The following is a 15,687-nucleotide window of genomic DNA, read 5'->3' as shown; positions in this document are numbered from 1 at the left end:
ACAGGCCAATCGTCAGCCGCAGAGTATAAATAAATGGCATGATGTTCCAAGTGATATCTTTTAACGTTAATAAGTCTGTGTAACTTTTCAAATTTGCTACAATTCTTGTTCTCTTATCAGGCAAGAAAAAAAATGCTATGAAAATTAAGAACACTAAGCAAAGAACTCTTGGATGTGATACTGCTACAAGCTCCAGGTCTGTGGATACCAGACGGGATGTAAAACACTGTACACGTGAAATTAATATTTTGCCAATAATATTTGCATTTTGCTTATAAGTATCAAGGTTTTACCAGTTAGGTATTATTTTCCTTTGCTTCAGCCTATCTTACATTCCTCTCATCCAGGAGAAAACATATGTCATAGCAGAAACATAGTGTAGCCTTTGGTGACAGAAATTACTGGGGCGATACCCTGGTTCTGTCACTTACCGGCTGGGTTTTCTTGGGTAAATTAATGTGAGCTTAATTTCCTTCTCTTCCTTTCTTCATAAAATAGAATCATAAAATCTACTTATATATGTTATTTACATTAAATTAGATAATTGCACAATGAAAGAAGGCATTGAACTTTTTTGAGGCGACATAATATATATATATAAAGCACGTAGCACAGTGCTTGAAACATAGTAGGTGCTCAACAAATGTTTCCTGTTTTTCTTTGACACAAACGTTGCATGAAAACTTATATTCAACCCTATATGAAATAATAATACCACCTTATATTTGTTGACCACTTTATAATTTACAGAATGAGTCTAATATCACAGGTAATATACAGGGCGGTTAAATAACTTTCCTGAGGACAAAGCCCTAGTAAGGGGCAGAGCTGACTTGAAAACTCAGCATCCTCGTAACCGGTGCAGCCGACCCACTTGCGTGCCTTTATGTCGTGAGATGCTTGACAAGTGAAAAGTGAACGGGGGGTAGCCCCAGCCTTTAACTCAAGAGAGTAAAAATTCCTGTGCCGAGCAGTGTCTGGAATAGGGCAGGTACTGGATAAATAATTCCTGAATCAATGAAAGAAGGAAAAGCAAAATTCAACAGAAGTTGGGAAAATTCAGAGAGAAATATCTTTATAAACACACCTCTAAATGTCATCTGGTTATAAAAAGACACGAAGGCCCTGGGCTCAGTCCTCCGATGGCTCAGCCAACAGTATCTTGAGGAACTCGAGACTCTCTTTTTGACCCTAGCAAAGTAGGCTGCGAGCCTTGATAAATAGAGCAGAAACAGAGATGTTTGCAAATATGGAGCCCGCATTACAACCTGCTCAGAGAACGAAAGAAAAATATACTTGCCTGATCTCACCTGGAGAGTGAAATAAATGGGGACTGGAGAAAACCTCGTCGAATGACATCATGAAGGCTGATGTCGCTCCAGTGGCAGCCGGCCAGCAGTATTGCTAGAAGAACAGATGGAAGATGGGACACATTTGTAGCCAAAAAGAGACGACTCATAGGTAACACAGCATGCGTTGCCAGGAATAAAGATGGTGAGATGTGGAAATAACCTCTACGAGTCCTATATGTGTGCATTTCTTAAACTCATTTTTTTTTTTTATTGGTACGTATATTTTTGAAACTTTTTGACTAAAATCTGTGGATTTTTTTGACATTGGCGAACCTTTGCTTTCAGGAGTGTGTGGAAAAAGAGTGTGTGTGTGTGTGTGTGTGTGTGTGTGTGTGTGTGTGTGTACACCCAAGTGTGCCAAACTAGACTCAGATGAAATCAAAGATTTGATTAAAACGTCAAAGGAGTTAGTTACTCTATGACTACTGTACAGTTGACGTTTACTTTCTAAAGAAGGGATGCGGGCTTGCATTTCTCTTGTGTGCACATTTTGTTTAGCGACTGGTATATGTGCTGGCCACATATAGTATCGATAAATACACTGATGCGATGCCCTCAAGTCTGGCATTCTCTCTGATTGCCATTTGTTCAGACATAAAGTAAAACAGACTCCAGCAGACAGTGCATCCCTCCCTCCCTCCCTCCCGGTCCCTCGTCCACCCCAGGCTGGTCTCTTCAGCCTTGTTCTCTGAAAGCGCTCAACCCTTTTAAACCTTCCTGTCGGCACGTTAGAGAAGGGAATGGTGCTGCAAGTAAATGAGCAGAACCGCACTCCACGCAGCGTCACGTTTGGAGCAGTGGCCAGTAAAGGAAGGTCCTGTACCTCACGGTGAGAAACGGTGACGAGCCCAGGTTAAGCGTCCCATGAGCAGGGTGAGCGTTGTTTCTGCCAGTTACCCACTAAGGGCGCTGTAGGTTACGAAGCCTCTGTTTCCTAATCAGTAAAACGAAGGTTGCTGAGATGACTGAGGCTTGGATGAGCTGAATTCTGGAAGATGCTGAAGGCAGTCTGAGCATGTTGTCAGCTTATGAGATGGTGTGACACGGACCACGATGGCGAGCACGACGACGTCACGTGACGACGACGATGCTGAGAGCTCTTAGTGGCTAACAGCTTGCTAGGCAAACTCTTAAAAGGAATCACGCCAAGATCTGTTTCTAGTTTGTTTCCGGGACGCGGATTTCCTTCAAATGTGCTCCGTTTTTGGAAAACTTAAACCAGCTCTCTAAATTAAATCGCCCTGAAGACTTTATATTTTTAATATGAAAGATTTCTTGAATTCTATGCCATAGTCAGAAAATGGTTTTATTTACTACGATATGGAAGGGTTCGCTCCACGATCCTGAGAATCACTTGTGGGACGGCGTATGGTACTATTTCAGCCATCGTGACAGCGCTCCTGCCACTCATAGCCAGCGCATAGATGGTGCCTGTGTTGTAACTTTCGTTTTCTACTCATCGACGACTCCTACTTCTCAAATCTGGCAGAGGGATGGACTTTCACGGTTGGCTACGCGTGCAAAGTCATCTCCTCTTGCGTTCTCACACACGCCTTGTATACAGAGCGCCGGAGTACAGCTCGCAGCCTCATCCCGTGGGTCTCGAATAGCCCTCCTGGTGAGGCTGCGACTGTGCAGAAGGAGGCGTTCGCGCCATTAAGCAAATGAACTGGGGGCTCCATGCTTTATTGGAGTTAAGAATTCAATCTTTAAACAGTGAAGCAACGTTGAAAGGCACTACATGTCCTGTTCAGTGCTACGCACATTCTGCATTTATCGGGAAAGGTGGAACCCTTCCTTTCTTTGACGTAAAATCTCCCTAAACTCTAAGTTTGAGGGTTTCTGTTGTCTGGGAGCGTCCAACACCAGAGGGCAATGCAAATACAACATTTTAACTAGTTTTTATTTACAGGGTATCTTTGGCACGTAAACAAAATAAAATTATTTTGTGGTCATAACCATTCATGTTTCTTCTTAAGAATTTTTTTTTCCCCGATAACTGAAATTTCATTCACTCTGTGCCTCTCTTTCCGCTTTTGCATTTTTCAAAGAACTGAAAGGTCAGAAATCTCTCATTCATTTAACTGGTATTTATTGAGTACCTACTATATGGAAGACACCATATGAAAGATTTGGGGTCAGTTAGTGCCATAACGGATAAAGACTCATTAAAGAAATATTTGTTGGTCAGCTGCTGTAAACAAGACTCTGATAGGTACTATTGGGATTATTAAGATGAACCAGGAACTCCCGTCCTCAAGGCACTAACACTCCATTGAAAAAATAGGATCTAATACTTCTGTTCTGTCATTAAAGGCTGTGACTTACCTGGAATCCCTCCCCCGACCCCCACCATCTTCTGATAAGTTTTAAAACTTATCTCAGAAAACCCACCTCCTTCCTCTTCTCTCCCAAATAGAATTGTCTGTATCCTTTTTGAAGGCTGTCATCTTCCTTGTAAAGATGTATCACATCTATGTGGACTTTCAGTATACGATGATGAGAATAGCTGGACCAGAAGTGCTGGAAGCAGGAATGCATTCAGTACGTTTGAGTTCAGTGGAGATGGTTCTACTTAGTTTGCTTGAAGCAGAATTGTAAAAACTATGCTAGGAAAGAAGATTTAGGTCAGATTGTAAATAGACTTGAATTTCTGCTTACAAAAATCTTGATTTTTGTCCCGTCGAAATGGAAAACACGGAGTAAAGTGCTCGAACAGCATACGAAATGGATTAGAAAGCAGCAGAAAAAAGGAGGGAGAGAGACCAGTTAAATCCTTAGTTAGGAGATTCAGGCAGTTGGAATTTAACTTTGAGAATACAGAGGTGACTTAAGGTTGGAATCGACGGTTCTTAAAAACTTACACATTTATTCCAAGCACTTACATGCAAAAGTGTGGTATTTTCTGATGGCTGTAAATTAATCTTACTCATAAATGTAAGAATCCAGAGCTCAGGAGGCAGGTGCCCGGCTATGCTTGCATTTTTTTCATTCATTTATTCAGTCAACAGCTATTGAACATCTACTCTCTGTCAGGCCGAGTCGTATTCCAAGCATTTGAAGGGAGTAAGACAGGTTTCTGCCTTCAAGGAGCTCACAGTGTAATGGGAGTAATGAAATTATATACAAACGGATAGGGGGGCACCGAATGATGGCATGATAAGAGATGCCTTCAGCGAGGGGGTGATCTTCCCGAGTTTCCAGGTGAAGAAGCAGTGTGTGTGCGCACACGGGCGTGTGTGTCTGCAAGGTGTGTGGGATGCCGTTTTAGCTTGGGGGATCTACATGTGTAGCTCCAGGTATAAAGAAATAATTATAATACACATTACGCTAACCTCAAAAAGCTTTTAATTCTCTAGAAATGACTTTTCTGTTTAGACAGTGTTCTGTTTTTATACCCGATGCAATTCCATTACGTCGTAAGTCCTCCCGTATGGGGACAGGGTTATGAAAATAGAAGGCACAGGTTAGGAACTGTGATAACACAGTGCCAGTTATATCTGAGAATCAGTTTCTTAGGTGATTTAAAAAATATCAACCGAAAAGTAACATTTTAAATGCTGCCCAATGAAATAGCTAAATTCAGAAAGTGGAGAAACTTAAGAATGTCAATATATTACAAAATCTTGTATTGATAAAGGTGACGTGGTAAATTCAAAGCCGCTACAATAAATGTCAAGTTTAATAGGGAACGCCTCTGCCTGCAAATGAACTCTAGGAGTGAGCAAAATAGTAAAACTAAAAATTCGAGCCCTTTAAGTTCCTGATAATTTTCTAGCTCTTGTTAGTTGCGTAGAAAGGTGTGCGGAAATGTAGTTTTTCCACAAGCATCTGAGCAAGATTGCTATTTCTTTCTTCTTCCTTTCTAAAAAATGGTCGGCGCGTTCCTTTGCAGGGTTTAGCCTTCTCTCTAGTCCGAAATGGAACAAAAAAGGCCTCTCCTTGCACTTTTTTTTTTTTTTTTTGTCCCGATGATGAAGCTGTATAGCAATGTAAATGTAATGTAAGAACTGGAATGTGGGAAGCTAGTGTCATTCTGCTCCCTTATTCCAGCTCCCTTCTCGAAAAGAAAACGCTTCAGTTCTGCTGTGTGTGAAGGTCTCTTGTGTAAAGGCATTTAATTAGATACAGGTTACAACAAAGACTCTTGAAGGGAAAATATACCTGTGGTACACGTGCCTTTATTTTCATTCTGAGAACAGCTACGTTTTTAACTCCCTTATCAAGAGCTGTGTGAACTGCCCAGACTAAATTGGGAACTTCTCCACACTGTTTGACAAATAGATTTTTTTGTAAACTGATTTAGCCCTTTCATTGTTTGCATTTCATTATATAGAAGACTTCGTGTCACAAAATCGGTATTCATTCAAAATAGAGAATTTAGAGATAGGACTGTAGACAGATAAAAAAATATTGCACAGGTCAGGCCTATTAAGCATAGAATAAGAGCAAGTCAGTGACTCAGAGGACTGTTCTTCTGTAGAGAAGGGGAGGACATTCCGGAGGTCCGGAGTCAGACTCAGGACTTGAGATGTGTCTGTGGCCACATTTACAAGACCATCTGCAGGGAAAATAGTCAAGAAGGAAGACCTTTGTCTGGATACTCTAGAAGAGACAGACAGAAGTAGGAGTTTTAAATATAACTGTGTTCAGAAACACTTGCTCATCAGAGTGTGGGGGTCCACGGCCATGCTGGGAAAATCGACTTTCAAAAGAGGTTGGACACCCAGACTCTGTTTTATTCTTCTCAGTCCTTTAGCTTAGACCAGTGGGTCTCAAACGTGAGGGTGCATTAAAATCACCTGGAAGATTTGATAGACCATAGATTGCTGTGCCCCTCCCTCAGGGTTTCTCCAGGTGGGGCTTGAGCATTGCCATGAAGTAATACCGATGCTTTACTTTGAGAATCACTGGTACAGACCCCACGTACCGGTCCCTAGAGAATCAAACATTAGCGTTTCAAAGAACCTACCAGTTCAGTCTGCTGGGCAAGAGCCCTTGGCAGCTCTGTCACTTAGCCTCAAAAAGAAAGTCTGAACGATCAGCAAAGACAGTTATATACAGGAATCTTCTTTGCTAAGTGTTATTTATAAAAAAAAAATTGAGCTATGATTATATGACATCTTATTCTTACCTCTTTAGGAATTCCTGCCTGTTTCCCACAGCCAGGAGGCTTTTTAGTTCAGTTTAATGAGTCTTTAGAGATCCTCTTTTGTGCACTTGTCCTAAGAGCTGGGATTATTTATAAAGTTGAACAGGAGGCAGTTTTATTCTCAAGAAGCTTATCGTCACGGGGGCAGTCAGACAAGTAGGAGGAGAACGTCAATGGTGTTTGGTTAGTAGAGATCATCGATGCCAGACTGCTCTCCAGGAGAAGCTTCCCCTGACCTCCCAGGGTGGACTAAGTATTAAGGATGAGTAAGATTTTGCTGAGCAGAAGGAACAAGGAAAAGCAGAGAGAAGAGAAACATGGGCGTGCACATTCAAGAATCCGCCAAGACCTAGAATTGTTGTAAGTCCTAGCGTTTTTTACATGACGGCCGTTTTTCCCCTCTCAGGCCTGGCATCTGGTACCTCCATCTAGCAAACTGCCCCCACTCATTCCACGCCCCGCCCCACACACCCACACACTATTCTGTTTGACTATTATTACCCGTTGGAAAAAATCACCCACACTCATCGTAAAGCCATTCCGACGAGGCCTGAGAATATGAGAAAATGAAAAGCAACTCACTTCACTGTTTGTGCCAGCACGCCGATATTTCGTTGAACCATTTCACATCCGTTTTCATTCCGAAGCACGGGGTTAGAACGTGCTTTTAAAGCAGACGCAGCACCTCAGTGATCGGCACTTGACGGCTCACTTTTTCCTCCTAGATGCCTGGCCGCGCCGCGCATACTGTAGTTAAGTTTCGTAAAGTGATGGAGCCACCACAGTGTGGCTCTTCAGCGTCGCATCGAGCAAAAGCTGAGGCCCACACGTGTTTTCAGTTTACGTTAAGCCACTTCCGCAAAGCTTAACTTCAGCTTTTTTCCCCCTTTCTCTCGACTTTGGCCGCAGTTGGCGATCGCCAGCGGACTGCTCCCCAAATCCCGCCATGCGGACCCCACCCTCAGAGATTCTGACTTAGGGACTTTGGGTGACACCCAAGGTCTAGTAGTTTCCAGAAGTCCCCAGATGGCTATCGTGTGGAGCAAGTCATCTCATGCCATGATTAAGGGGGGCCTGTGGAATGTTAGCATGGCCTCAAAGACAAAAGCATGATGTCTCGTCGGCAGGACTAGTGAAGGTTGAGAAGTCACTCGCATCGAGTGACCGGACAGGACACATGAGCCACGGACATTTCTGCAGGTTAGAAATAGTTTTTCTGGGGTATGTGTAAGAATCATCTCGCCTTACACCTGCGTGATTTGTAACGGGCTCGGGTTTACATGACCTCGTTTGTTCTCATAACGACCTTGAGACATGAGCAGGACACGTGTTTTTTCCGTCTCTTCCCTCCTGTTAACTGTTGTCCTTCGCAGATGGTGACACTGAGACAAAACGGCTCAGGTACTTGTCCAAGATCACACGGACGACAAGCTGGAAAACTGGGATTGAAACTAGGTTGTCCGATATCCAGTGCTATGCTTTTACTTACACTTCTTTGACATGGTTCCATAATGGTAAAACAGTGGTCCAGGTCCTGTGCTAAGCAGTTTGCCAGGAGTTCTCAAATCTCTGCTTTGGCAGCTTATTGAATTCACCTGTGGAGATTTTTCAACTCCTGATGTCAAAGATGATGGACAATTGACTGAGGTGTGGCCTAGAGATCAGGATTTTTCCAAATATTGGAACCACTGCTATCTGAGCCATTTCATTTAATCCTCTTAACAGCAGCAAGAGGTTAGAGACTTCACCATTTTAAAATGAGGAAACCGAGACATAGCCGACTTTAATTCACCAGCCTACGGGTCACCAGCTAAAAAATGGCAGAGGCCAGACTCAGCAAGGAGTGAGCCACTCTGTAGCTCTTCTGATCTCCATATGAGGCAAAATTTTAAGGCTGTCACTTCAGATCTTGAAGCATGAACAGTGAGGTAAAACGAATGCGCATACACTAACTAAAAAAAGAACCTAATTCAGAGTTTTCTGAAAGTTCAAGAGCCATGTTCCTGTCCGAACTAGCCATAGTAGTCAATGGAGGTTCTGTCCACCCTGCGGACTGTGTTGCTAAACATTAAAGCTGACTCAATGAAAGCCAGAATTACAAGGAAAAGAACATTTTTCTTTGCAGTACTAAATGGTTTATTTATAAAATATAACTTTCTCTCCCCCCAACCGTCCTCGGTAAGAGCCCATGAATTAAGTCTGGTAAAAATAAACAAAATGTTTACATTTATACGTCCTACATCTCAAAATATTGATCGGGATTGAATAATTGAGTCGGACTGACTGCTCGATCGATGGGAACGAGGCCATCGTGGGGCCACACTGGGAAGCCCTGACCACAGAAAGAGCCCATTGCAGCTAATATTGCCTCACTTAATCATCTTTGCTAATAGAGAAAACAAATTGTGGCCTCGTTTCCTTCCAAGATCTTCTTAGCAATAATACAGCCAGGCCCAAGAGCACCTGGCACTATGCAATGCTGTCCCCTTCTACAGCATTCTAGAAAGATTAGAGAGATGAAGCAGAATCATTCTAATGAGAACACTGAGGTTTATAAAGCTATTACAGTATATGAGTCAATGATAGTTCTTTTCTAATTAATGAAGAAATATTGGAAAAATTCCAGGCAAATGTGGTGATTGTTAAATTTAATTTAAATTTTTAAAAATTGTTGTCGCTTTTGTTCTAATGAGGAATGGTTTTGTGTCTCCTTGGGTCTCCTTGTTCCTTGGCTTAGATATTTGAGAATTAGAGGGTAGTGGCATCGCTGTGAAACTTGGAGAAAAGAAACTAGTCAATGAGGAGCTAAATCAAAGCTTTCTGAGTGAAATCAGTGACGGAGAAGGAAAATCGAGACCTCAGCTTTCCTATTTGTATTTTAAATTCTCGCTGGTCTGTGTTCATCCCAGGAAACTTACAGAGCGTCTGTACAGAGCGGGCATCCAAAAGGGGAGCATTTCGCTAGTGAGAAAGGAACAGGGTGTGATCATACGGAACAACTTTATTCCACTTTCCTTAAATAAAATTAAAGGCATACTGGTGAAGGCTTTTCTGTCCTCCTTGTGTGTCTCTTTAAGAGGATTCAAAAAGGTTTACAGGAAACAGCTAGACCCTGGGAGTACCAAAGATGTACAATTAAAAAAAAAAAAAGCCTAGAAATTTAGATGCTGACTTCACAACATAACAAACAACCTAATGTCTTTGAGGCGTCAAATAAACTCTTTGAGCCTCAGTTTTATCATCGAGAAAATGGGAGTAAAAATAACAAAAGTTATGTGTATAAAACTGCTTCGTTAATGTTAAATTATAGCAAAAATATTAGATACTCCGCTCATTACTTATACTTTTAAAAATTTCTAGACAGTTAAGCTTTTCAACCTGGCTATATTTTAAAAAATCTAAAGTTAGGGAAATCTTATCCCTTCGTTAAATTCTACTTCTTTGTTTAGAGGTCTCATTTATTGAAGGATGAATGAACCCTCTTCTCACTAATGAAAATTATCTCTGATTTACTTAATTTTCCAATTCAAGTGGTAACTGAACTCTGGGAAAAAAAAAAATTGGGATCTTTAATTATGTTACTGGCTTTTCTGTAACACCAGGTTTGCTTGGATGAAGCTCATGTTCCGAATAGCCGTGTCCTTAGTGACGAACTCCAGGTGAGATAAGAACTCTGGATTCAGTGCTCAGTTTCCTCCTCATGCCCCCCTCCCCCCCTTCCTGTTATTTCAATCTACCAAGGGAATGGGAAAGATATTCTTTGCCTCCCTCTTTTTTTGCACCCAAAGCGTGGTTTTCTAGAAACGTGGGGGAGGCCTCATTGAGAACACCCCAATGCCATGTGTTCTCATCAGGGCCTGGCTCTTGGAATAAAACCCCCAAGTGGAACCTACAGGACTTCAGGAATTACAGACAGTAGAGAGGAGCGGAGAGCAGCCGAAAGACAGGGCCTTTGTCTTTTTCTGCTGATTAAGTCATTCCCTTCTTCCTCTTGCGTAAGAAGAGAATTCCACCTCCTTCCTGAGAGCGTTCGGTATTCAGCGGATGAGTAAACGAACAGATGGAAGAGACCGATTGAGTCTCTACCTAGGCAGAGCAGGCCTGGGCCTCTTCTTTTTTTTTTTTTGTTTTTTTTTTCTCTCGTCGCTTCTTGTTTTTTTGTTTTTTTTTTTAAATCATCTTATCTTTTTAAATTTTCCTAGTTTATTCTAACGATGCAACTGAATTATAATCTTTACATGTAAATTTAATGTCCCTTAAACTGAATAATAGTAAACTGAGTAAGAACATCTGTCATTAGTCCGTTCATTCATTCCTTCATTCATCCAGCACATATTCATTGTGTTCCTCTAACATCGACAGGAAGAGGGAGCAAGCTCCATCCCTGGCCTTGGGGACACTGTCAGAGCAGGCACAGTTCCACGGATCACAGCTGGGTAGGCCTTAGATTAGGGAAAGGTGTGGGTGGTCATCTAATCAAAACTGGACCTTTCAAAGAAGTGATCAGAATATGCTTAGAAAAGGGCAATGGATTAGCCAAGGAAGAGAGTGAATTTATCTCGAACTCACCCCCACTTCTTTTTAATAGGTGACTCGTTTTATCTTTCTAAGCTTCTGGAGAAGGTCGAGGACAATTTGGTATAGATTAGGGTATTTATCTCTTGGGATAGATCCGATGTCCCTTGGCTCATACTTTAGGACCTTTGTCCTTGGAGGGCTTAGCTCTCAGCTAGAGTTCTAGGCACTGGTACATGGTCAACAATTGTGAGATTAACATTCCAAGCTTTTTTCGAAGTAAGCACTGGAAAAGGGCGAAATGCATCTTTTCTAATATGAGTTTTTTTTACTACCTGGGTGTGTCACCTGGGTTAAGGCTCTCAGCTACTCTGAGCCCTATTTTCCTCACCTGTGTGATAACAAGTGGGACCCATATTCTCCATGGTCTTTTGCTGCCTGTAATTCACGTTGCCCGGACTTTTCCGTCCTGCTATAGATTAGTGGTCATTCAGTGTAACAACAGCAAGGCCTTGTGAAGAAATTGAGTTTTTGGGATATCTGATCAAAGGCGCTCCTGAGTGAATGAGCTTGAGCTTGGGATAGTAATAAAATCAAGAGCGTTATTGACCGAGCAGCTCTGTGGAGGGCTGTGGGAGAAGAGCCTTAAAGGAAGAGAAAAGGGGTATGAGAAATTTCTCTCTCTCTTTCTTTCTGGTGAACAATGTACGATCGAATGTTCTGGGAAGTCAGCAGAACCACTTCACTTCACCAGGTCTGTCATCCTCAAGCCTTTTATTTTTTGCTGTCATTACATTGAGCCAGTGCATATGTGTGTCAGTTTGAGACCAAGCAGTTCACACCCTGCTATGGTAAAAGTTATTGGTGTTTTCACTGGGGAAGTGCTTCAACGTCATTTTCCTTTCTATGTTCAGTATGTTGAACTCCTAGTCAAAGAAGAAGGCCAAACGAATGGCCGGTATCATTCTGTTATATCTCCTCTTTCATTCAATGAGATTTAAAAATAATATGGCTAGCATTCGCAGAAGGGCTCATCATGTGTAAGATGAGAGGAAAATTTATTATCCAAACTGAGGCACTTTCGAGAGTGTATGGAGCGAGCGCTGTGAAGTATTAACGCAAGAGCTGGCACGAGCCAGGTGTCCTTGGCCCCACTGAGTCACGTGGTCCCCTCAGCTGGCTTCACTCAGTTCATCCCATAGCGATTTCCAAGATTGTCGTTGCTGTCGTTCCTGTTTATGACAGGAAGAGGCCGAGACTCAGGTAGGCGAGGGGACTCTAGTCCAAAGCCTCGTTCCTCGTCTCGGAATCTGAGCCCAAGGCACGGCTCCTTAACAAGCCATCACCCCCCTGCTAGAAGGCCTTCTGGAGTCTTCGAACTTGCCAGGCATCACGCACGCGCGCGCACGCACACGCGCACGCACACTCACGCACTAATTAATTTCTCTTGTTTGGGGGAGGCAGATTTTTATCAAATGTATTCATTTATAAAAAAAGTCTTTAGACATGTGTTAGACAGTTCAAATATCAAAAAAGCATGATAATAAGTCTACGGCCACGCCACCCTGAACAAGCCCAATCCCATCTGATCTCGGAAGCTAAGCAGGGTCGGGCCTGGTTAGTACTTGGATGGGAGACCACCGAGGAAGACCAGGTGCTGGAGGCGTAAAAATAAAGGCTTGTAAGCTGACAGGGTCCTTGCAGTCTGTGAGGTCAACCAAGGGTTGCCTCGCCTAAAAAATTAATAAATAAATAAATAAATAAATAAAAAAGCATAACGACCTCTTTAAGCCTGTATTTTCTATGGACTCCAGATGCTACATCTCTCCCTTTTTTCTTTACTGGGCCTTTGAAAATTTGGGCAAAAGGGTTAAAGGAAGCAAGGAGAAAAGAGACCTTTCGAAGTGTTGAACATTCATATCCATCAGGAAAAAAATACTTTGTGCTTTTTTTTGATGTTTCGTGGATATATACATTTTTAGCATCAAATATAGGTGACATGGGGTGGTTAATGTGGGTAATTAGATCGTTTTGCCGAGATCAAAGCAAGCATAGCTCATTCTGAAATTGGTCATATTTGTTCCACTTTCCCCTCTGCCTCCACGACCCTCCGCCCCAGAGTTAAGCCACCCTTATTTTGGACAAGACTATCACACACATGATTGAGTCAACAATTTATGGCTTTTAAAAATAGGAATTTTGTCCTCTCTTAGGTTTATTGTTTATCATAATCATCTTTCAAGTGAAAAGGCTAATTTACTCTTTCTATAGGAATATTTTAAGCTTGATTATCATAATATTACAGCTGCCTGAAAAGGTCTAAAACGGGACATTGACCTTGAATGTTTTCTGCATTTAGCTCATGGTGCTTAACATTCAGGAAAGAATATAACTGCAACTCACTTATTAATGTATAATCTCGAAATGTTAACGATTGCTCTGTAAATACATGCCATTCAGATTATAGGAAAGCATGTGGGATCCTATAAAACGCATTTGATATTTTACAATGGTAAGTGTGTTGGAAATACAACATAACTGAAGTCAGTTTTCCCATCGGAGCTACCGTAGTTTATAATTTAATTTTTACTGACATTTTACCATGTATATTATTAGCTCGACAAAATGAAAGTGAAATAATCCTGACTTAATTAAACAGAAACCGGGTTGTTGCCTCCATTACTTCCCTGTCTTCCCCACCCCCACCACTTTCCCAGACGCACTGGGAAAAGAGTTTGGTGTGTTACTGAGGTTATGTAATTGTACCCCAGAGAATGTGTGTGTGTGTGTCTGTTTTTTTTTTTTTTTTTTTTTTTTTAAACACAGACTCAGTAATTTGGGAATGGGATGGATTTACAGGACGAGAGCTTTGTCAAAAGGAAAGGATTTTATTAGGGCTTCTGTGGAAGTGATCATTTTCAGTAGAAATGATTGGTTCTTGCCAGTAGAGACAATAATTTAAATATCAAAGCCTGTACCCTAGAAATGAAACGCAACAGAAAATGAGGTTTGATGAATTGATAGGGGTTTGGTGGAAATTTAGAGTAAAATAGTCATACTGACTTCGAAAGAAGTCTTAGTGATCTCAGCAGGAAGGGTGTGTTCTTAAGAGGATTTCCAACATCAAAGCAATCCCAACGCTCAGATGAGGAAACCAAGGATGGATCAATGAGGTGACCTGCACAAGGCCACACAGCTCCTGAGGGAGCAGAAGGGAGTTGGGTGTTTAGGCCTCCTGCTTGTCCTTTAAGATGCTTTTTCCAGGGCTGTTCATTGTGATTCTCTTTTGGAATTAAAGATAGTGGTTTCTAATAGTCTTGGTTTGCTTTTTGTAGTACGGTAAATTATATTACACACGCTTTATCCAAGAGAGCAAGAGAAGATGGTTCAAGAAGTTAAACATTTTTTCAAAAGTTTATAATCTCGAGGAAAAACTGGAAAAGTAGATGACGAGGCAATTTGGAAAACCTAAATTTGCAATGCCTGGTTTACTTTTAAATATCTAGCAAATAGCAGATGAGCAATACAAAATCAAAATTACTTTAAAAACCGTGTAGCAACTATAAACATTTTAATTCATGTTAGTCCTGTTGATTTTAAAAAAAGGAAGGTGGGAACTAGAAATAGCTATTAATATGCAAACACAGCAAGACTGTTTCTCATGCTCTTTTAGCAACATGAGAATGCACTGTTAGGATCTTTTAAGAAATGATTATGATCAAAATACAATAAAATCTGTGGCAGACAGCAGGAATCTACCTTTCCTTTCCTCTTCAATTTTGTTTGTCATCCTGTTCTTTCAAATGGAAACGAAATATATTTTCTGCCTGGTGTCTGTGTGTTAGCTGGGGCCTGTTTGGACATTTGTGAATGCATTGTTTGAAGAAGAAGAGGTTGAAACTATGCTCGGACCCAGGGCCCAATGCATAAGAGGCTGATATTAAGTAATTTGTTAATGTTCTTTGTGAAACAATCCTAAGAGTTCCTTTCGTTTGGTTCTATTTGTCCTGCTTTGGGTCGACTCCTTGTGGTAAGATTGTGAAGTGTATAAACTGATTAGCAAGATGTGTTTATTCCAGGCTGTTTATCAATTTGTTTCGTTCCCCCCCACCCACCCCCCAAATCCTTTGAGTTGAGATTCTTAAAGGTTTATGGCCAGTATTGCTCATGATGTATTTATTTCCTGTGACGATCCACTCTTTCCTCCTTTAAGATGAGAAAACTCTGAATAGGGAAGATTCTTGAGATGACTAAGCTGTGTGTTTATAAAATATTCTGGAACCTGTCTTGCAAGTTTAGTGCTGTAGATGTCATTTTAAAGTTTAAATTGGTTAAACTAGATTCAAGACAGTCGGTGTAATCTTAGGTCCTTGACTTGTAGAGGTGACACATTGTCCCCAAGGGGAAAGCATACAGCTCTACGAACAGAGTGCACTTCTGGTCATTCGGAAAACAGCTAGCTTAGTGGCCACTGCACCTTGTACAGATGAAATATGGTTCGGGAAAGATCAGTGTGGGGTATGCCGTGTGTGTTTGCGCATGGGTCTCTGTGAGTCCAGAAAAAAAAAGTCATCCACATGAATGAGTCTAAATATGTTTAAAAATGTATACCAGCGAAATCAAATGGTTCATAACGAGTCAAATAAGTACCCAAAGGGAATAAAAAAA

The 15,687-nt window shown here is 41.5% G+C and overlaps 1 protein-coding gene and 1 pseudogene across 1 annotated transcript in view; both read left to right on the top strand.

Annotated features, from left to right (window-relative positions):
- Positions 1–15,687, top strand: part of ESRRG (estrogen related receptor gamma) — a 445,088-nt gene that overhangs the window by 212,184 nt on the left and 217,217 nt on the right. The window lies entirely within an intron of this gene.
- Positions 12,567–12,685, top strand: LOC111743778 (annotated as a pseudogene).

Source organism: Pteropus vampyrus, unplaced genomic scaffold (genome assembly GCF_000151845.1).
Source record: "Pteropus vampyrus isolate Shadow unplaced genomic scaffold, Pvam_2.0 Scaffold121, whole genome shotgun sequence".
NCBI classification, from domain to species: Eukaryota; Metazoa; Chordata; class Mammalia; order Chiroptera; family Pteropodidae; genus Pteropus; species Pteropus vampyrus.
Note: the sequence above shows the minus strand (reverse complement) of the source record. Positions and strands in the feature narration are given on the sequence as shown.